We start from the raw sequence: 22,111 nt of genomic DNA on the forward strand, positions 1-22,111 counted from the left end.
CAGTTCCATTCCTCTGTTGTAGGCAGTGTGGTTATGGGTAGTAGTGGTTATGAGTAGTAGCAGTTACGAGCACAGGCTCTGGAGCCGAACTGTCTGGGTTCAAGTCTCAGACCCCACTTACTTACTGAGTGACAAGAGTCAGTCTATTAACCATACTTGCTTTAGTGTCCTCTTCTTAGAAATTAATATAATTATGGTAATTATCTCAAAAGGCTGTTTTAAGGGTTAAATAAGTTGTCACATGGGAAGTTCTTAGAGGAGTGCCCAGTGTGTAAATGTGAGTTGTCATTACTGTTCTGTAAGGCCAGCAGCTTCGCATGATGAGGAGCAAGTCCTATAAATTCCATTTATTGCCTTACTTCTTTCAGAGAACAGTCAGTTCTTTGGCCAGAACCAGGTTGGTGGGACGCCTGTTGGTGTCCTCAGCATCCGTTGCTTCTGCAGATCATGAGGGCAGAACCATGAAGCATGGTGAACAGGGATGGCAACTCTGAGCCCAGGGCATAGATTTGTTCCAGAGAGGATGGACTGCTGCCTTCCCGCTTGCAGTAGGAGTCCAGTGTTACTGAGGACTGGCTGGGTGCCTAGGGAATATGGTTGCATATTCAAACCCCAGGATTAGTTAACACTGAGAATAAGTTGGTCGCTCAGAAGTGGCGATAGCCAGCGAGAGTAGCACCTCTTCCCCAAGGACAGAAGCAAAGTCCATGATGGTAAGCCTATGAATATACTTGCTCTATCACTGGGGCCCATGATGGTTATTCATGAACCTATTGAACAAGCCTTGGGAGACAGAAACATTTACTTGGATGACTGAGTAAAGAAGATCTGTCCTCACCAATATGAGTAGGCATCACCCAATTCACTGAGGGCCCAAATAGCACAAAAAGGTGGAGGAAAGATTGATTCTCTTTCTGAATTGGTACATCTATCTTCAGCCCTTGGACATCTGCGCTCTTGGTTCTTGGGCCTTCAGTCCTGGACTAAATTATACCACCAGCTAAGAAATGGCAGATCATGAGACTTCTTGGCCTCCATAATAGCATGAACCAGTTCCCATAATCTCTCTCTCTCCTCATATGTGTGTGTGTGTGTGTGTGTGTGTGTGTGTGTGTGTGTGTATCCTATACTGGGATATATAGAGATATACCTTGATATAGTTTGGGTATTCATCCCCATTCAAATCTCATGTTGAATTGTGATTCCCCAGTGCTGGAGGTGGGGCCTGGTGGGAGGTGTTTAGGTCATGGGGGTGGATCCCTCATGGTTTGGTGCTGCCTTCGAGATAGCAAGTTCTCACAAGACCTGGTCATTTAAAAGTGTGTGGCACCTCCTCACACCCTCTCACTTGCTCCTGCCTTTGCCATGCGGTGTGCCTGTTCTCCCTTTGCCTTCTTCCATGATTGAAAGCTCCCTGAGGCTTCATGAGAAGCTGAGCAGACATATCAGCACCATGCTTCCTGTAAAACCTGTAGAACTGTGACCCAATTAAACCTCTTTTCTTTATAAATTACCCAGCCTCACGTACTTTTTATAGCAATGCAAGAACAGTCTAACGTATATCTCCTGCTGGTTCTATTTCTCTGGAAAACCTAGATTTACACACTTATATAAAGCAGGGGTTGACAAATATTTTCTCTGAAGGGCAAGACTGAAAATATTTTATGGGCCATACTCAACTTTAACATGGTGGTGGTAAGATATAAGATAAGCTATAGATAATATGTAAACAAGTGAACATTTATACTCATTCATTTGGACACTGAAATTTGAATTTTATATAATTTTCACATCATAATATATCCTTCTTCTCAACCATTTAAAAATGTGAAACCTATTCTTAGCTTGTAGACCATACAAAAACACGCAGTGAGACAGATTTGACCTGTGGGCCAGAGTTTGCCAACTACTGGTGTAAAGAATTATAATTATATTCCTAAAAGGTTTTCTCATGCCCAAATGTTCCTCACTTGTTTCTGAGATTAACCTGCTAAGGCAGGTAGAGCAGAAATTATTAGCTCCATTATTAGCCCCATTTTGCAGAGAAGCAAAAAGTCTCAGTAAACTATAACAACATTCTAAGAATCATAGTTAATAAGAAACAGAGATGAGCTCTAACCTTGTCTCTAGGATTTTGGTACTCTTATCATACCATGCTCTCAGCGAGATATTCATCTTTATGACAAATTTTTAAAAAGCTATCAGCTCTTGGCCATGTAAACCCAGGGAAGGAACTGCTCCTGTTCCCACGCATAAAGCAAGAGCTCTCATAACTAGGGATTTAATTAGCACTCTGTCTATCCGATGCTTAGGGTTGATTTGTATTTACTATGAGAGAGAAATCCAGCTCTGAAGTTGCCAGCAAGGCCCTGTCCCCAGAAACAGTCCCCGAGGACTTTGAATCTCCACTGAAAGCCCTTACGGCTCCCCGATATTGCATCTAGCACACCCCAGGTCGTGGCCACTAGCCTCTGATTAGTTTTCTATCATTATGTGTCCCAAGGAAGAAATAAAGAGAGAGACAAATGAAAGTGCACTATGAAGTATGGGTTTGTGCCCCGCCTATACTCAAGAGACCTGGATTCCTCCCTTGATATGCTGCTTACAGGTTGGCTATTATAGCACCATCTTAACTGAGGGGCCCTAGGTATGGCCCCATGATTTGAATACCAACTGCTTCTTGGATGTAGTCCTCTAAGTCATAGGAAATAGTACAATTTTCATTCAATTGGTAAGTTACTTTACATTCAAAAGTAACTATTTTTTTAGAAATTAAAATGACCAATATTTATATGTACATATATTTGCAATGTATAATCTATGTACTATTCTATAATTGTATGTGTACTCAAGTAGCACAAGCTTTAAAGATATATGAAGACTTAGGTATAGGTATGATCTTAGCCTGTGTGGGCTGCCATAACAAGATACCACAGACTGAGTGGTTTAAACAACAGAAATTAATTTTTTTTTTTTTTTTTTTTTGAGACAGAGTCTCACTCTTGTTGCCCAGGCTGGAGTGCAGTGGTGCTATCTCAGCTCACTGCAATCTCTGCCTCCCAGGTTCAAGCAATTCTCCTGCCTCAGCCTCCTGAGTAGCTGGGATTACAGGCGCCCACCACTGTGCCCAGCTAATTTTTGTACTTTTAGTGGAGATGGGGTTTCGCCATGTTGGCCAGGCTGAGAAATTAATTTCTAACAGTTCTGGAGACTGGGAAATACAAGATCAAGGTGCTGGCCCATTCAGTTCCTGGCATGGGCTCTCCATCTGACTTGCTGTGTCCTCACATGGCTCTTCCTCAGTTTGTATGCGTAGAGTAAGAGACAGAACAAACTCTCTTGTGTCTCTTCTTATAATGGCCCTACTTCCATCAGAGCAGGGCCCCACCCTGATAACCTCATCTAATCCTAAATATCTTCCACAGGCCCCATCTTCAAAGACCATCACACTGAGGGCTAGGGATTCAACATCTGAGTTTGGGGGTAACATAAACATTTAGTCTATAATAGGTACTATCTTCAATAATATTTACAAATATCAAACTTCCTCTTTTGTTAAACTTAGGGGAAAAAGCCATCCATCCATTCATCCATTAGCTGGTTATTTTAATGATGTTTGAGCACCTACTGTGTGCTACACCTGTGACCTTTCAGAGATTAAAAGCCTCAAGGCTCAGAGTTCCTGAAACCCAGATTAAATATCCCCTTACCACTTTTCTTACTGGCTTTCATTATCACCCATCTTTTTTTCATGCTTGGTTATTAAATAAATTTCCCAAGGTGTTTTAAATACTTTTTCCTTAGATCTCTACCTTTCCTTTTAATGTGGCTCAGCAAATGGAAAATGACAACTGCTGTGTGCACTCCATGCCTCCCAGTGTGACTTCTCAGCATGTCTGCTATTGCAATTAGTTTTCACCTCCTCAAAGGAGAGGGCCTCTCTGCCCACAGGTGCTGTATTTGGCTGTTAGGTGCTTAATAATTAATTGCTTAGATTTATACTTTTTTCTTATTAAATCTAATAGGCATCTAGTTCATTTATAAGACTGATTCAGATTTTAAAAGGGCTGTATTTTTTTTCCCAAAAAACCCATAAATTATAAACTAATGTCTATACAACATGGAAAGTTATGTTTAAGGGCCAGATGCAGTAGCTCATGCCTGTAATCCCCGTATTTTGGGAGGCCGAGGTGGGTGGATCACGAGGTCAGGAGTTCAGGACCAGCCTGGCCAAAATGGTGAAACCCCATCTCTACTAAAAATACAAAAATTAGCCGGGCCTACTGGCAGACACCTGTAATCCCAGCCACTTGGGAGGCTGAGGCAGAGACTTGCTTGAACCTGGGAGGCGAAGGTTGCAGTGAGCCGAAATTGTGCCACTGCACGCCAGCCTGGGCGACAGAGCAAGACTCCATCACAAAAAAAAAAGATAGTAAGTTATGTTTAAAAGGAATATATAAAGTAGTTTCCCATAATCACCGCCACCCTAATAGAAATAGGATCAGAAATTCTGTAGCTCTAGCAGGAAAATAATAAAGGTTGTTATGTTATTCAGAAGTAGCTTAAAAATAAACAAATTAATTAATTAAAAAGGTTATTATGGTCTTCACACACACACACACAAAAAAAAAAAAGAAAGAAAGAAAAAGGGGAGTGTGTGTTCATACCAAAGATTTTCTTTTTTTCTTTTTCCTTTTGAGACAGTTTCTCTCTGTCACCCAGGCTGGAGTGCAGTGGCACGATCTTGGCTCACTACAACCTCCACCTCCTGTGCTCAAGTGATTCTTATACCTCGACCTTCAGAATAGCTGGGACTATAGGGGCATACCACCACATCTGGTTTTATTTTTAGTAGAGAAGGGGTTTCACCATGTTGGCCAGCCTGGTCTCAAACTCCTGGCCTCAAGTGATCTGCCCACCTCAGCCTTCCAAAGTGGTAGGATTACAGGCATGAGCCACTGTAACTGGCTTCATACCATGGCTTTTCTTAACTACACATTCTTTCCCTCTATTTGTACTCATTAGTCTCTGTGTAAGTGGTTCTCAGGCGTGGAGTGGTGGCACACTCATGGGCAGAATCAGTTGTGGGGGAGTGCCATAAGTACTTTGTTACTTATACAGCTTTTAAATATGCAAACAAATTACTTTGTCCATAAATTAAAGCAGAGTCAAGATTTTTCCTTCAATATCATCACTATAAGGAGACAGGAGGCAATAAGGCATGGCAGGTGAAAACACTGTGGTTTACATACTGCTGAGGTTCACAGTCCAGCTCCACTAGTGGAGCTGAATAATTTTAGTCAAGACACACTTAGGCCAGGCTCAGTGGCTCATGCCTGTAATCCCAGCACTTTGGGAGACTGAGGCAGGTGTATGACTTGAGCCTGTTAGTTTGAAGCCTGGACAACATGGTGAAACCTTGCTTATACCAAAAAATAGACAAAACTTAGCCAGGCATGTTGGTGCACCCCTGTAGTCCTAGCTAGTTGGGAGGCCGAGGTGGGAGGATGCTTGAGTCTGGGAGGCAGAGGGCAGAGATTGCAGTGAGCCGGGACCATGCCACTGTACTCCAGGCTGGATTAAAAAAAGAAAAAAAAAAAGACACACTTAAAATTAACAAGCTTCAATTTTTTTCATTTATAAAATGGAGGTTATAATAGGGTTTAAGCTATAGATTATGAGAATTCAGATATGAATAAGTCAGCAGAGTACTTGGCATATAGCAAGCACTCAATAAAGGTTGGCTAAAATAATACTATTTTCAATACTACTACTACTTAGTATTGTTATTAAGAAGTCATCTAATGTAGTTGTTAAGAAACTTTCAGTTCAAATACACCTAGTCAAGATCTAACTCTGCCACTTGGTAATTCCGTGACCTTGGATAACTTGCTTAACTTCTTTCAGCCTTAGTCTCATCATATCAAAAAAGTGTATGGGGTGTTGTGGAAGTTAAATTGGCAATAAGTCATGCAAACAAGAAAATATAAGGGCTCAACAGATAGCAATTGTGTAATAAAAGTTATCAATGATAATGATGACAGTGCTTGCTTAAGTGTTAGAAGCGGGAGAGGAATTATGTTTAGGAGTGTTGGATCCATATTCGTTTGGTCAGGAAAATATATTATTATCGATAAAAGAGCTAAAACATTCTTTATTGAGAGGGAGTGGTTATCCTAGCTTACTTGAGAACTAACAAGTTCATAAAGACACTGGGTCAACTCTTTTTACGCAATTTTTCAGACCTCTAGCAAAGCCTAGAAACCGGTGATAAACTTTGACTGCATATATGTAGGCCAGCAGTGGGAGGTAATTGCTTAGTGCTTTAAAGAACACACAGTTTTGAAGCAAGGAAGGAAGGAAGAAGTCTTAGAAATTATGTAAATCCAACTCCTTTACTTGATAAATGAGGACACTGAGACCCTTAATGAAGAAATTGAGGCAGTAAAATGCTTTGCCCAAGGTTAAGATCAGGCACTTAATCTCAAAACATGATCATAGTCTTTGTTAAAAGGTGATTAAGAATAGGATGTATTTTGCATCTCTGAATCTATTTCCATGTTTGTATATTAGTGTGACTGGAAGTTTTTGTTTAAAGATTGTGTTTGCATGCCAACTAAACACTAAGAGAGAGTCAGAATCTTTAAAAACATCTGGAGGTTTCATCTGTTATTTTGTATATACAAATTATAAGAGAAGGAACATTAGTATTTACTAAATAAGCACTTCCCAAGCATGAATCAATTTTACATAAAGTGTCTCTAGTAAACTTCACAACAATATTGGAAAGCAACCTGTCCATAAGGGCTGAGTCCAGAAAGCAGAAACTACTCTCGGCACCTTAAGCAGAAAGGGAATTTGATGCCTACAGAAGCGCTGAAAGGTCTAAATGGAGCGGCTTTAGACAAGACCTCCAGGAATGGCTCCCAGTTCACTACCATAGAACTAGCCTGCCCAGGGACCAGGCGTGGTGGCTCACGCCTGTAATCCCAGCACTTTGGTAGGCAGAGGCAGGCGGATCACCTGATGTTTGAGACCAGCCTGACCGACATGGCAAAACCCAGTCTCTACTAAAAATACAAAATTAGCTGTGCGTGGTATTGGGCACCTGTAATCCCAGCTACTCGGGAGGCTGAGGCAGAAGAATCGCTTGAACCTGGGAGGCGGAGGCTGTGGTGAACTGAGATGGTGCCATTGCACTCCAGCCTGGGCAACAAGAGCAAAACTCCATCTCAAAAAAAAAAAAAAAAAAAAAAAAGAATTAGCCTGCCCAGGGGACTGCTCTCTCTACTATAGGTGGAACACTAGGCATCCAGAAGGTGCCATGCCTACTGCAGACTCATAGGTTGTGATGTCAAAGCCATGTAACTGGAACATGACTCTATCACCAGCACTGTTGGCCCCTGAGTTATGCTACAGCTGCTAGATCCTTCCAGCAAAAGTTGATGCCTTTCACTGCCCTTCAAGCCGCTTCATATTTTCCCATTTGATTCAGTTTCAAAGTCAGTTCTCATAGTACATATTTAATCGCTTGATCCAAGTCACATCAAGAGCTTTAGCTGCAAAGAAGTCTGATAAACACAGGTTTTAGCTTTTCAAGCCTCTGTAGAACAGTATGTCATATTGGAAGGAAGTTTCGACAAATACCAAGTAGGCCTTATACCTATTTTTAGAATTATAAAGCCACTATTTTGACAGATTAAGTAACTTAGCTAAAGTCACACAGCAATTAATAAAAGGAGAGAGGTTCAAAATAAGACCTCCTGGCTCTAATGCTGTCTATACCTATATCCTAAGCAGTTTGTTGTTATCTCTGGCATAACATTTATTACAGAATGTTAGCTGTATACTCACTCATCTGCTTTGATTAGGACGAGCTTATCCAACCCGCAGTCTGTGAGCCACTTGTGGCCTAGGATGGCTTTGAATGAGGCCCAACACAAATCAGTAAACTTTCTTCAAACATTATGAGGTTATTTTGCGATTTTTTTTTTTTTTTTTTTTTTTGAGACAGAGTCTTACTCTGTCACCTCAGCCTCCCGAGTAGCTAGGACTACAGGCGTGCCACCACGTCCAGCTAATTTTTTTATTTTTAGTTGAGGTGGGTTTCCGCCATGTTGGCCAGGATGGTCTCAATCTCTTGACCTTGTGATCTGCCCACCTCCATCTCCCAAAGGGCTGGGATTACAGGCGTGAGCCACAGTGCCCGGCCTTTTTTGTGATTTTTTTTAAAGCTCATCAGCTATTGTATTAGTGTTTTTTATGTGTGACCCAAGACAATTCTAATGTGGCCCTGGGAAGCCAAACAACTGAACACCCCTGGATTAAGAAATCCCTTAAGGTAGAGACATTTGTGATTCATTATTACACACAGGGTCTCCCAAATACAGTGTTCATGCCCATGTGTAATTTCTTCCCACATTTATTCTAGGCTTGGCTAAATGATTTGCTTTGGCCTAAGAGACGTCAGCAAACATGATGTAAGTTCAGTGTCTGCACATTGGCACATTGCTCTCATCACGTTAAGAAGTCCAAGGAGCCAACCTGAAGATAAAAGACATACGGAGAGAAAGGTCCAGATCCTCAGTTGTCTCAACTGAGCTCAATCCCCGGGAAATCCCCCAACTGAATGCAGTACCATAAGTGAGCTCAGGTGAAACAGCAGAAGAGCTTTCCAGGCAACTCACAGAATCATGAGAAATAGTAAATTATTGTTATTAGTCTCTAAGTTTTTGAGCTTTTTGTCATACAGTCATAAATAATTAAAACACATGCCTTATTTATTTTTATCCATGTACTAATATGTTTGTTTATTCATTTATTTATTTGGCAATTATTTAAATATCATAGGCACTGGGATATATAATGCCTGTGATAATGCTAAGCACTGGGAAATATAATGATAGACAAGACAGAGACTGTGCTGTGAAGAAGCATCCAATAAGGAGTAGGAACAAATAAAGATATGATTATAGTACCATGAGGTACAGGCTATGAGAAGAGTAAACACGGGGGGCTATGGAAGAATCTAATAGTGACACCTTACTCAATTTGGGGAGCGGTGTCACAGGAAAATGCCTGATGTCGATATTCTGTGCATATTTCTTCTCTGTTGTAACACAGGAAAGAGAAATTCAGCAATTTGGTCAATGTCACTCAATTATTGGACTGATATAATTTCTCCTGAATCTCATTTAACAACTCTGTATGTAAAAGTTGTTTCTTTCCATAGCTGGTGGGTTTTTTTGTTTTGTTTTGTTTTTTTGAGACAGAGTCTCGCTCTGTCACCCAGGCTAGAGTGCAGTGGTGCAATCTTGGCTCACTGCAACCTTCGCCTCCCGGGTTCAAGCGATTTTCCTGCCTCAGCCTCCCAAGTAGCTGGGACTACAGATGCCCGCCACCACGCTCGGCTAATATTTGTATTTTTAGTAGAGATGGGATTTTGTCATGTTGGCCAGGCTGGTCTCGAACTCCTGACCTTGTGATCTGCCTGCCTTGGCCTCCCAAAGTGCTGGGATTACAGGCGTGAACCACCATGCCTGGCCTTTCATAGGTATTTTTATTTTTGTTTATTTAGTTGGTTTTGTTTTGTCCACAGTGGAAATTCATTCTCATCAATAAAAGCTAGGGTCTTGTGATCCACTAGGATCACAAGGTTTTCTGCAAGCATAATTTTTAACAATAAATTAACCTGCTTTCCCACCCAATAATTCTTTACTAAAAATTAAATAGTAAAATAATGATTAAATAATTTTAAAGTAGCTAGGTTTAAATATAAAAAATTATACTGGAAAGATATATTCATTTATATAGCAAGATTTACCTTATTTATTTATTTATTTATTTTTTGAGATGGAGTTTCGCTCTTGTTGCCCAGGCCAGAGTGCAATGGCATGATCTTGGCTCACCGCAACCTCCGCCTCCTGGGTTCAAGCGATTCTCATGCCTCAGCCTCCCAAGTAGCTGGGATTACAGGCATGTGCCACCACGCCTGGCTAATTTGTTTATTATTAGTAGAGACGGGGTTTCTCCATGTTGGTCAGGCTGGTCTCGAGCTCCCAACCTCAGGTGATCCGCCCATCTCGGCCTCCAAAAGTGCTGGGATTATAGGTGTGAACCACTGCACCTGGCCTAGAACAAGACTTAAAAACACCAAATATTGAGGTACAATTTGGTACCTTTTCACTTTAATTATTGCCAGTCACTGTGTCATCCAACTGTTTTCTTCCCATCAAAATCTGAAGAAGCTCACAAATAAGGTCATGTGCTGCACAACATGGTTTCAGTCACCAACAGACCACAGCTCTCATGGTGGTCCCATAAGATTATAATGCTGTATTTTTACTGCACTTTTTCTATATTTAGATACTTTTAGATACACAAATACTTACCATTGTGTTACAATCGCCTACAGTAGTCAGTGCTATAACATACTGTACAGGTTTGTAGCCCAGGAGGAATGAGCTAAACTGTATAGCCTAGGTGTGTAGTAGGCTGTGCCATCTAGGTTTGTATAAGCACACTGTATGATGTCACACAGTGACAAAATCACCTAATGATGCATTTCACAAAACATATTCACGTCATTAAGCAACATATGGCTATACTGGGACAAAAGTGATTTGGCCCAATAAAATGGCTGCTTAGAGATTGTAACTGCCCTCACAGTTGTTCCTGCCTGTTGCACAGTTGCACAGACAGAGCCAATTTACTAAGACAGCATTATTACAATAGAGAAATAGTTTAATAAATGCAAAGCTGGCTAAACAGAAAATCAGAGTTTTATTACTTAAATCGGCCTCCCAAAACATTTGAAGACTAGGGCTTTTTAAGGTTAATCTGGTGGGCAGGGGGCTAGGGAGCGGAGGAATGCTTTGGTTGGGTGGGGGCTGAAATCATAGAGGGGTCGAAGCAGGTTCTTCTTGCTGTCTTCAGTTTCTGGGTGGGATCGCAGAACTAGTTGGGCCAGTTTACCAGTCTGGGTGGTGCCAGTTTGTTCATCAAAATGCAGGATCTGAAAAATATCTCAAACGCCAATCTTAGGTTTTACAATAGTGATGTTATTTGTTGGAGCAGTTGTGGAGTATATTAGTCTGTTCTTGGATTGCTCTAAAGAAATACCTGAGACTGGGTAATTTATAAAGAAAAGAGATTTAATTGGCTCGTGGTTCTGCAGGCTGTACAGGAAGCGTTATGGTTTCTGCTCTTGGGGAGGCCTCAGAAAGCTCACAATCATGGCTGAAGGGCAAAAGGGGACCAGGCATCTAATATGGCAGAATCAGGAGCAAGAGAGTGCAGGTATGAGTAGGGGCAGGTAACACACACTTTTAAACAACCACATCTCACGAGACTCACCGTCATAAGAACAGCACCAAGGGAGATCGTGCTAAATCATTCATGAGAAATCCACCCCCATGATCCAATCACCTTCCACCAAGCTTCACCTCCAACACTGGGGATTACAATTTGACAGGAGATTTGGGTGGAAACACAGATACAAAGCATATCAGGAAATTTAGAATTGTGTGGCTTCTGGCTGCATGACTCCTGAGCCATAATTTCTAATCTCGTGGCTAATTTGTTAGTTTTACAAAGGTGGTCTGGTTCCCAGGCAAAAAGGGGGTTTGTTTTGGGAAGGGACAATTACCATCTTTGTTTCAAAGTTAAACTATAAACGAAATTCCTTTTATGGTTAGCCTGGCCTACGCCCTGGAATGAACAAGGACAGCATGGATGTTAAAAACAAGATGGAGTAGGTTGAGACAGATTTCTTTTGCTGTCATAATTTTCCTATGTCACAGTTTTCTCACCGTTATAATTTGTGCAAAGATAGTTTCAAGATGGTTCTAGGACCTTGAGGAGTCCTAAGTATCACAGATGGAAAAATCAGTATGTTAAGAAAAGTACAGTCATAATCACTAACCCTTATTTTAGTTAAAATACAAGCTTATACATAGAAACAAGGCTGCAGTCTAGAAGAAAGTCCGCAAATAGGCAGTGCAGTTTTAATTAGTTGAGTATGGAGACTAATTAATATGCAAATGAGGAGCTTACCAATATTAATCATCTGTTTTACTAGGCAGCTTTTACTAAAGAGTTTCTAACGAGTTTGCAAATTAAGTTTCTTTGACATTAAAAATCAGCTAAACGCCTGTCTGAGAATAATCTCTTCTAACTCAAGGGCGGGAAGGGAGAATTTTTTTCTGGATGAAAAACAGCAGTGTTTAAAACCAATTCCCATGTTGGCAAGCACTGTGCAAGAGTTCTGTATCAACCCTTTCCAGGCTCTAATTGAAACCATTTCAGCAAGAGAGACACCAGAAAACAGTTGGAACAGAGACAAATATGAGTCATGGTGATTTAAAGATACATGACCTAGAAAGTTGCGTCAAAAAACTTGCTTAAGTTGGTGACTGGCATTGTTAAAACACAAAAGTGGTTAGAAATATTTGCTTAAACTCCCTTTTATGGCCTTTAACATACCCCTATGGTTCTCTTTACTTGGAAATATTGAAGATTGGGTTGAATGCTGACTTATCAGGGGTGATCTGAGTATGAGGATAGATTACAAAGTGGTCACTTTCATTCTGGGATTCATTTTCATTCAAGTTTGTGAAAAAGTATATGGGCTTCAGTTCAATTATGTTCATCCTATTTTCAATGTCAATTGATTCCATTATCATGCCACTTGGCTGTTAATACAAAATTATACACTACAAATTAATACAATATTTTTATGTTTCCTACTTCCAGGCAGAATGTCAGCAAAGAAATTCTTTTGAAAGACAATAGATTGGATGCAACTCTTCTCTGATCCTCTGCTTCAGTAATTGAAATTCACAGTTGCCCTTAAAAATATTTTCTCTTTCATCATATCCCTATGGAGATTCAAAGGAAACTTTGAAATGATACCTTTTCAATGAGCTCACAATCTATGTTTCTTCTCAAATTTTGCACCTCTCCCCCCACCCCCTACTCTTCTATACCTATCAGCCAAAACTTACCGTAATTAGGCTAGACAAATTTGTTACCAGGGATCTCCTTTATGCATTCATTCATTCATTTGTTCAATGAATATTGATGAGGTTGAACCAAGGTACGGAGCACCTCCCGCTGTATAAGGTACTTTGGGATGCAAATATGTATAATTAGAAGTTTCAAGGGATTTACAATCTACCAAGAAAATAAAACATGTGCCCAATAAGGCCACTTTGAAGAATTATGTGATAAAAGCAATGAAAGTTGTATATCTCATGTGCTTGCTGCAAATGACTTTGAGCAATCTTGTGAAAACATTCTGCCTCAATCTCTTTCTTAATATAGCCGAGTCCTAGTACATCGGAAAACAGAAGATGATTGGTGATTTATTACTTTTCAATTTTTACAAGTTTAAAGTGGCTAATATGACAAATACCGAAGAACGGTCCCACCTTTCCCAGAGTAGGGAGAGACCTTACTTTAGTCTGTGGATGTTTACTTGCTGATTGTCAATGAGAATGAGCCAATGACATTCACTTGAAGTGTTCAGCAGGGAGCTCTGGACTATATTTTTCAGTTTTGTTATGATTCTTGCTTGTCTGTAGCCTTATTTCTTTTGGTCAATACCTGTGCTAAATGTTCTGGTTGGTGGAAAATACTGTTAAGTTCAGATTCATTAAAATTCATGGCAAAAATGAAAGAAAGTCCTTAATCAAAGGCACAAGATAGATTTTGCAAAGAAATTACGGCCAGAGAATTAATCCAAAATGTGCTTTGGTTTGGGCTTCTTTACAAGCACGTCTTGGCGGCAGGTCTGGACTTGAGGTTGTGGGAGCTGCAGGAGTGGAAAATGGAAATGGCTCATCTGCACCTGCCCTTTCTCCAGAGATTTGTCTCATCATCCTCTCCCATGACACACAGGGCCAGTCCACACTGCAGAGAAGTCTGCAGACCGTCCTTCCTTGATGCCCAAGCCCCAGCAGGATGGTGCTCCAAGTCACTGTCACTAAATTGTATATGGTGTTTTACAAACAACTATATGACTGGATATAGAATGTATTTCTGTGGTATGTGTGAATTCCAATTGTTTGCTCTAGAACAGCACTGTTCAATAGAACATTCTGCAGTGACAAAAATATTCTGTAAATCTCCATGGTCCAATACAATAGCCACTAACCACATGGCTATTGAGGATTTAAAATATGGAACTGGATTTTTAATTTTATTTAATTTTGATTACATAATTTTAATTTAAATAGCCACATATGTCTAGTAGCTTACCATAATGGACAGTGCAGTCCTAGAAAATAACTTCATCCATTTTGATTTTATAAATGGAAATGGAAAATAACCACCCTATGATAATGACACAGTTCTGACTTAGGCACATGAATTCTCTTAATTTTGACATAAAGGCCGGGCGCGGTGGCTCAAGCCTGTAATCCCAGCACTTTGGGAGGCCGAGACGGGCGGATCATGAGGTCAGGAGATCGAGACCATCCTGGCTAACACGGTGAAACCCCGTCTCTACTAAAAATACAAGAAAATTAGCCGGGCGAGGTGGCGGGCGCCTGTAGTCCCAGCTACTCGGGAGGCTGAGGCAGGAGAATGGCGTGAACCCGGGGGAGCGGAGCTTGCAGTGAGCCGAGATCGCGCCACTGCACTCCAGCCTGGGGCACAGAGCAAGACTCCACGTCAAAAAAAAAAAAAAAAAAAAATTTTGACATAAATATAATGAATGAAATTTCAACCCTTCTGCTATTGATGAAAAAGTAAGGCTTTGACTTCAGTTGTCTAGATTGAATATATAACTGGCCAACTGCTCACTTTGATTTTTTTCCATTTATTATACATCTTGCATCCCACAGCCAGCCATAGATAGGTAAGATTAAATTAGTCTTCTATCTTAGGAACACATAATAGGACCTTCTAATTAGGACACAAAATTATAAAAACATAAATAAAATAAATGCAAATAATATTAATAAATTCAAAATGCTGTTTGAATGAGAATTCTGAACAACTTGGTGGCATGGCTACACTGGAGCTAAATTTGCTATTATTTGAAAATTCTGAAATCAAGTACTATAAATGATGTGTTCTAATAAGAAATAATCACCTCTTGAGAGTATGGTAACGTGTATGAGACTAAGCACAACTAATACAAAACAGCATATAACCTGAATTTTATGTATAGCTCATTTCTGGGAGGAAGTGTTCCCAATGTTTGCACCAGAATTAGAAGCAACCAGAGACTCAATTGGTCTGATGCTAATAACTATGCAGGAGCTTTCCTAAGATGCTGAATGTGCACTTCTGAGCCCCCTTCCACTCACCAGTCTGTGTTGATGAGCCCAGATACATACAACTGACTAGAATTTCATCACTTTTAAACAGGCACTATTGAGTTGATGCCACATCCATGAATATGATTGATTTAGACAAGACTGAAAAATATAGCGTTTTAGATAACCAGGGGGTTCAGCCGAATTCTAAGGAGGGGCTTGAGAGCACCTGCTCCTCTAGTTGCATTAATACGGCTCCTGGAGGCCAGGCATGGTGGCTCACACCTGTAATTCTAGCACTTTGGGAGGCCAAGGCGGGCGGATCACGAGGTCAAGAGACCAAGACTATCCTGGCCAACATGGTGAAACCCCGTCTCTACTAAAAATACAAAAATTAGCTGGGCATAGTGGTGTGTGCCTATAGTCCCAGCTATTCAGGAGGCTGAGGCAGGAGAATCACTTGAACCTGGGAGGCGGAGGTTGCAGTGAGCCGAGATTGCGCCACTGCACTCCAGCCTGGGCAACAGAGTGAGACTCCATCTCAAAAAAAAAAAGACTCCTGGAAAAATCGACCCACTTGTTTATACAGCCTCTCTTACTTCATAGGATTCTTGTGAGAATTAAATGAGATCCTGGGAGGGTTAGATGACTACAGTAGAAAGAGCAGTCAGATGATAAAAAATATCTGAATTTTAATCCTGAGACTTTACTTAATGTCTTTGAGTTTTAGCTTTCTTATCTGCAGGATGAGGGTAGGAATGTCAGCTCCATATATCTCACAGAGTTTCTGCAGGGATCACATGAGACACTCTGCACGCTTTTTTTTTTTTTTTTTTTTAATTCTGAGTTTGTTATAGGCACAGAGATTTCTGATTTCTGGTCACTGTTTTTTAGATTCATTTACTTTTATCTAGTCCCTTAGTCACCAGTTGCACATATCTACAAAATGATTGGCTGGGATTAGTGGCGTGGTCTATGAAGGTAAAATTGAGTGAAACAAGAAAAACCATAAAAGGTCCCAAATCCATGGCCTTGACTTCATTAAGCAGGCGCAATATTCATCCGTGCGATCCATCTTCAGTGAAATGTAGCCTCCTGACCTTTTGCCAGCTTAGCCCTGCTGTCAGCAGCTGGGGGCCCTGCCACAGGGCTGGGGAGGGAGCCCCGGGTTGCCCACATTGCAGATCATCTCAGGAATATTCAAGAGGGACTGTAAAATAAACCCCCAGTCTTGTAATTTTATTTCAAAAAGCAAAAAATCTCCCAGATAATGAGCATTTTGCTCTAATAAGAACTGTAGGATTGATTAGGTTCAAACTGTTAACAGACATCCTTATGGTTAATGAAGCAGCATTGAAAATGCCTCTGGATTTTTTGGAAACTTAAATCATACAAAAGGAAGCAAAGAACTGGAGGTAGGGTGGATTAAACTGTCTGTTAATTAATATACTCAAAATAATGGACACAAAATGTTCTTTGAAAAGTTCATATGTATCAAGAGTTATTTCCCCAATGGGCAAGCAATAAACTTTGATGATGATTGTTGGAACATTCTTTGGAAAACATATTTTTCTGTGAATCTTGAGTGGGGGACGGAAGCTTCTGCCATTTTAATTCCTTTGTTAATGTCTTTATGAATGCAATTAACACTTCATTCACGCTTCTTTGTTTCTGGATCCCATTAGGATGTGGTTTATGCCAGTTTCTCTCTCCCAGGAGACAGCCCGCATCACACAACATTTCACTCAGCTGTGTCGCTGAGCACTGACAAACTCAATTTACGAAAGGCAAGAGTGAGTTGACACCATGCTGTGGCAGTTGTCCTGATGGGAGGAAACGACTCATTTCCTTCCAAGGTAGAACCCACCTTCTCTGAGAAGCAAGCTTGTGCATAAGAGTGTTGAAGACAAGGAGGTAAGGAAAGCCTCTTGGCTGACACAAAGTAAAATCCCTGCAGTTGAAGAAATGCTAAGAATCAAATTTGGTTCCTAGTCTTCAAAGAAAAAACAGCTATCGCTGGCCCCGTAGGCACAACAGGCTGCTGTTATCTTTATCAAACATTTAGTAAGAGCTAACTAGGTACAAAGTAAGGGAGAAGCCCAGAAGCAGAGGAAATGGTCTCTCCCTTCTGGAGCTTACAGTGTAAACAAGAGGCAAGAGATAAACATGACAAATACATAAGCTGGGGCGAAAGGCAGCACAGCTAAGTCCTGAATGAGAGGCACAGACCAAAAGAACACTAGGAGTTCAGAAGTCTGTGATGGGGAATCTGGGGAAAGCTTTTCTGGGGAGGTGAGACTTAAATAAAAGCAGTTCCCCTGGCCATTCAATGATTGCACTCACCAGGAAAGAGGGAGAGAATAGGAGGAACTGCAGAGAGGGAAGGAGAGGCAGGCATTAGCTAAGATGCAAAGGTGCAAAATGAGTAAGAGGGTTTTTGTTCTTGATACATTATTTTCCCTTTATATTAAAGTCTCTCCTCCAATTGATGGGATCATTTCTATTTCAAATATCAGTGTGCTATTTGCTTAACAGCCAAAGGCACTGCAAATGAATATATCTGAATCTTACTAGGAACTGTACAGAAGAAGATGCAGGAGGTCCAAAGGGAAGTCAGAGACAAAAGAAGGAAGGAAGGAAGCAAGCACTGCTCATGGTTTGACATTACATTTTTTCTTTAAATGAAAAAAAAAAAAAATCACCTATAGATAGGCCTTGTACCTGTGCTATAATTTTAAGTTTGGTTTTCTCTGACAAAGACAAAAAAAGAGGAGAATTTCTAATAAGTGTTAAGAAGCATGCCATATTTCCAGAAAAGGAAGTAAAGCAGCTTATAGTCCAAGTCATCTGTGCCTAATGTTAAAGATGTTTTAATAAGCAAAGGGTAGTATTCCTTATGCAGTTTTAACATGATTTAATGGCATGATAATTGGTTATTTTCTTGTTTCTGAGTTACTCCAGAAATCTAGCCCTTTTCCCATTAGCTATATATCCTTATTACCAAGATCTTTCTCATGTCTCTTTCAACCAGATCTGGGCTGTCAATGCCATCATATTCTATTAGAATAAGGCCTGGATGTATTTCTGCCAGATTGGCCAGCCCCTAGGCATTAAAGCATTACAGACCACAGTCATGCCTGAGCACTTTTTGCATTAACAATAAGGGTCATTTTGTTTACATTTTATCATATGAAACTGCTCTTTGTGGGAAAAATGGCTTCCCATATTACAAATAATGCTTGGCCAAAGAACAACTAACGTTAACATTAACACTGATTCTAATCAAAAGTTCAAGTGTTGGTAATTTTATGAGGGTTGTTTCTTTCCCTAAAGCAAATAGCTGTCAATTGTCAGTTTTAAAACTACCATGATTTATTGGAAGAATAACAGCTCAGTAGAATTACTGAATTAATTCCCAAACATTTAAAGGGGAAAGAAAAAAAATGATAAAATGGATGGTCTGTATGGAGCAGGGAGGGGAGGGGATGGTTCTGAGGCTAAAAAAACAAAAAACAAAAACCCTTTACTTCTGTCCTTGTGCATTTTTTTAAATAGAAAAAAGGCACTCTGCATTCCCTGGCCTCAAGCCACTAGGTCACTATGTAAAACATAAACAGGGTCTGTGTTTTGCTGCAGTTGAGAAAGATGTAAAGGTGTAAATATGATGGAAGAGGTTTTGTTTCCTTTCCCCTCTCAGGAATGGTCTGACAGCCCCAGGCTCGAGAATGTGTCTCTCCCAAGTACTCTGTCACCCTGGTAACCATGGAGACCATGACGATCGATTAGATGCCATCTGATCTCAACCTCATAAAAAAAAAGGCAGCAGATGGCAACCAGGCCACTAGACCTGTCTCAAGAGAGACGAAGAGGAAGAGCGAGAAAGGGAAGGAAGGAGGGAGAAAGGGGAGGAGGTGGGGGTGGGTTGGCGCAGGGAGAAGAGAGCCCAGAAGCAGCTCTGGAAATGAAAATTTTAGAAAAGAATGAAAATAGAAAACAAGGAAAGCAATGGAAAAAAAAGAAACTAAAACCCACTGTGCGATAGACCCCCATAGTGAGTTGATAATTCTGTGAGGAAGATAATTCTATAGAGAAAGCGGATCAGCTATCTCCTAACTTTCCACTTTATACAGAATGGTGTGGAACCTGGGCCCCAAGGCTTCTCCGAGGGATACACACAAAGTTGGCTGTCAGAATCAGTTGGACTTTGATGCATCCAAAAGAGAATCTGAGACCTGGTTCTCAGAATGAATGTCCCTAATCAGATGAGACCTTTCAGGGGACTGGATGCGTCAATACTGGTATGTTTGTCAGCCCATCCCCAGCAGTGTTCTAATATTCCTTAAAGGAAGAAGCGATAACCAGGTCAGTAGATACCTAAGGTGAAAAGAAGACAAGAGCAGTTAAGTCAATTCTGGTAACCTAGGAGTTTTAGCCAGTGTCCCAGAGTAATGTAATGGCTAATATTTATGAAGTGTTTATGATATGTCAGACACTGCTAAGCACTACATACAGAATATTTTATTTATTCCAGATAACAATACCATAAGATAGGTGCAATAATGATTCCCATTTTACAGAGAGGACCTGAGGCTTAGAGAGGTTAACTACCTTCATCAAGGGCATACCTAGAATGCAATATGTAAATGTACAGAACAGCTTACTTATATAGAGAGTTGACTTGCTCACTCTTGTGCTTTGTTTTTCAATCCCCTCCCCCACCTTTTTTTTGAGACAGAGTTTCACTCTGTCCCCCAGGATGGAGTGCAGTGGTGCTAATTCAGCTCACTGCAACCTTCGCCTCCTGGGTTCAGGTGATTCTCCTGCTTTAGCCTCTGGAGTAGCTGAGGTTACAGGTGTGCACCACCATATCTGGCTAATTTTTGTATTTTTAGTAGAGACAGGGTTTCACTATGTTGCCCAGGCTGGTCTCCAGCTCCCAACCTCAGGTGATCCACCCACCTTGGTCTCCCAAAGTGCTGAGATTACAGGTGTGAGCCATTGCTCCTGGCCTTCTCCTCCTTTTTATTTATTTATTTTCATTTTTTATTTTTTGAGATGGGGTCTTGTTATATCAGTCAGGCTGGTCTCAAACTCCTGGGCTCAAGTGATCCTCCTGCCTCAACCTCCCTAGTAGCTGGGACTATAGGCATGCACTACCACACCTAGCATTTTTCCCTTTTACATTTTATTTCAGATTTTTGCAGATTACAAAATAGGACATGTCCAATATAGAAAACTGCTTAAAACAAGAGAAAGAAAGGGAAAATTATCTACAATCCCATTAGTCAGAGATACGTGTGATAAGCATGTGGATTATGTAATATACATATATATATAGAGAGAGAGAAGGAGGCAGACATGTATATTTTAAGCAAATATAGTATTAAATCTTAAATACTGTTTCGTTAACATATTTTTTGGAACATTATATTATGAAAAACTTTCCATAGTTTTGACTCTTCTATTTTATCTGATTTAATGATTACAGCATTCTACTATCTGATGTATCATAATTTTATTTAACTACTTCTTTATTATTGGATTTTATTTCCAGATTTTTTCTACTATAAATAATGCTATGGTGATCATTGTTGCATATAAACCTTTTTTGTACTACTCTGACTTTTTTCTTTAGAATGAAAACATATTGGCTAAGTCAAAGTGTATGTTTTCTCAAAACTTCTAAATTGAGGTATAGCATATATACAACAAGGTGAATAAATCTTAAGTGTACTGCGAGTTGAATTCTACATGTGTATAGACGACGGTTATAACCACCACCCAGATCAATGGATTAAACATTTGCAGTGCTCCAGAATGCTCTTCATGCCTCTTCCCAGTCAGTAGCTATCCCCTGTCCTTGAACTTCATATAAATGGAATCATAGGGTGTGTATTCTTTGGTTTCTGGCCTCCTTCACTCAACATAACGTCTGCGAGATTCATCCATGCTGTAGAGGATAGCAGTAATCCATCTTTTTATTGCTGCATAGTATCCTTTAAAAAAAAATACTGCAGGCCGGGTGCGGTGACTCAAGCCTGTAATCCCAGCACTTTGGGAGGCCGAGACGGGCGGATCACGAGGTCAGGACATCGAGACCATCCTGGCTAACACGGTGAAACCCCGTCTCTACTAAAAAATACAAAAAACTAGCCGGGCAAGGTGGCGGGCACCTGTAGTCCCAGCTACTCGGGAGGCTGAGGCAGGAGAATGGTCTAAACCCGGGAGGCGGAGCTTGCAGTGAGCTGAGATCCAGCAACTGCACCCCAGCCTGGGCGACAGAGCAAGACTCTGTCTCAAAAAAAAAAAAAAAAAAAAAAAAAACTGCAATTTATTGATTTATTTTTTTCTGATAGACATTTAGGCTATTCTGAATAAAGTTGTTATGTATATTCTTATATATGTCTTTTGGAAGACATTTTTATACTTCAAAAAATATAAACTAGAAGAGGCATAACTAAATCATAGAGTGAGGCAAACTTTTAGCTTTAAATGCAGGGTAAACATTTTTAAAGTTTCATTTTGTTTTTAGAAAGGGGGCCTACTTTCAAATTGCTCTCCAAAACATCTGTACCAATTTGAACTCCAACTATCCAATGTCAAGAGTGTACCCTTCCCCTTCCCTCCTCACCACCAGCTAGTGGGCATTTTCTTTCTTCTTAATCTTTGCCAGTGTGAGAAACAAAATGGTATCTGACTGTTTATATTGTGTTTGATGACCAAGAAGATGTTAAAAAATTATTGCTATGTTACCAGATATTCTTGTTTCTTCTTTTGTAAATTGCCCATATACATCATTGCCCTATTTGTTATTAGCTTTAGGATAAGGCAAAAAGCTGAAATATAAT

The 22,111-nt window shown here is 40.3% G+C and overlaps 1 long non-coding RNA gene across 1 annotated transcript in view; it reads left to right on the top strand.

The window, feature by feature from the left end:
• LOC105479132 (uncharacterized) overlaps positions 1 to 14,687 on the top strand; it is a 45,942-nt gene extending 31,255 nt beyond the window's left edge. Inside the window, exon 3 of the long non-coding RNA XR_985710.2 lies at positions 12,754 to 14,687. This is a non-coding gene — a long non-coding RNA (uncharacterized lncRNA). The remainder of the gene's footprint in view (positions 1 to 12,753) is intronic.
• Positions 14,688 to 22,111: the final 7,424 nt, after the last annotated feature.

This window comes from Macaca nemestrina, chromosome 1, assembly GCF_043159975.1.
Source record: "Macaca nemestrina isolate mMacNem1 chromosome 1, mMacNem.hap1, whole genome shotgun sequence".
Lineage (NCBI taxonomy): Eukaryota > Metazoa > Chordata > Mammalia > Primates > Cercopithecidae > Macaca > Macaca nemestrina.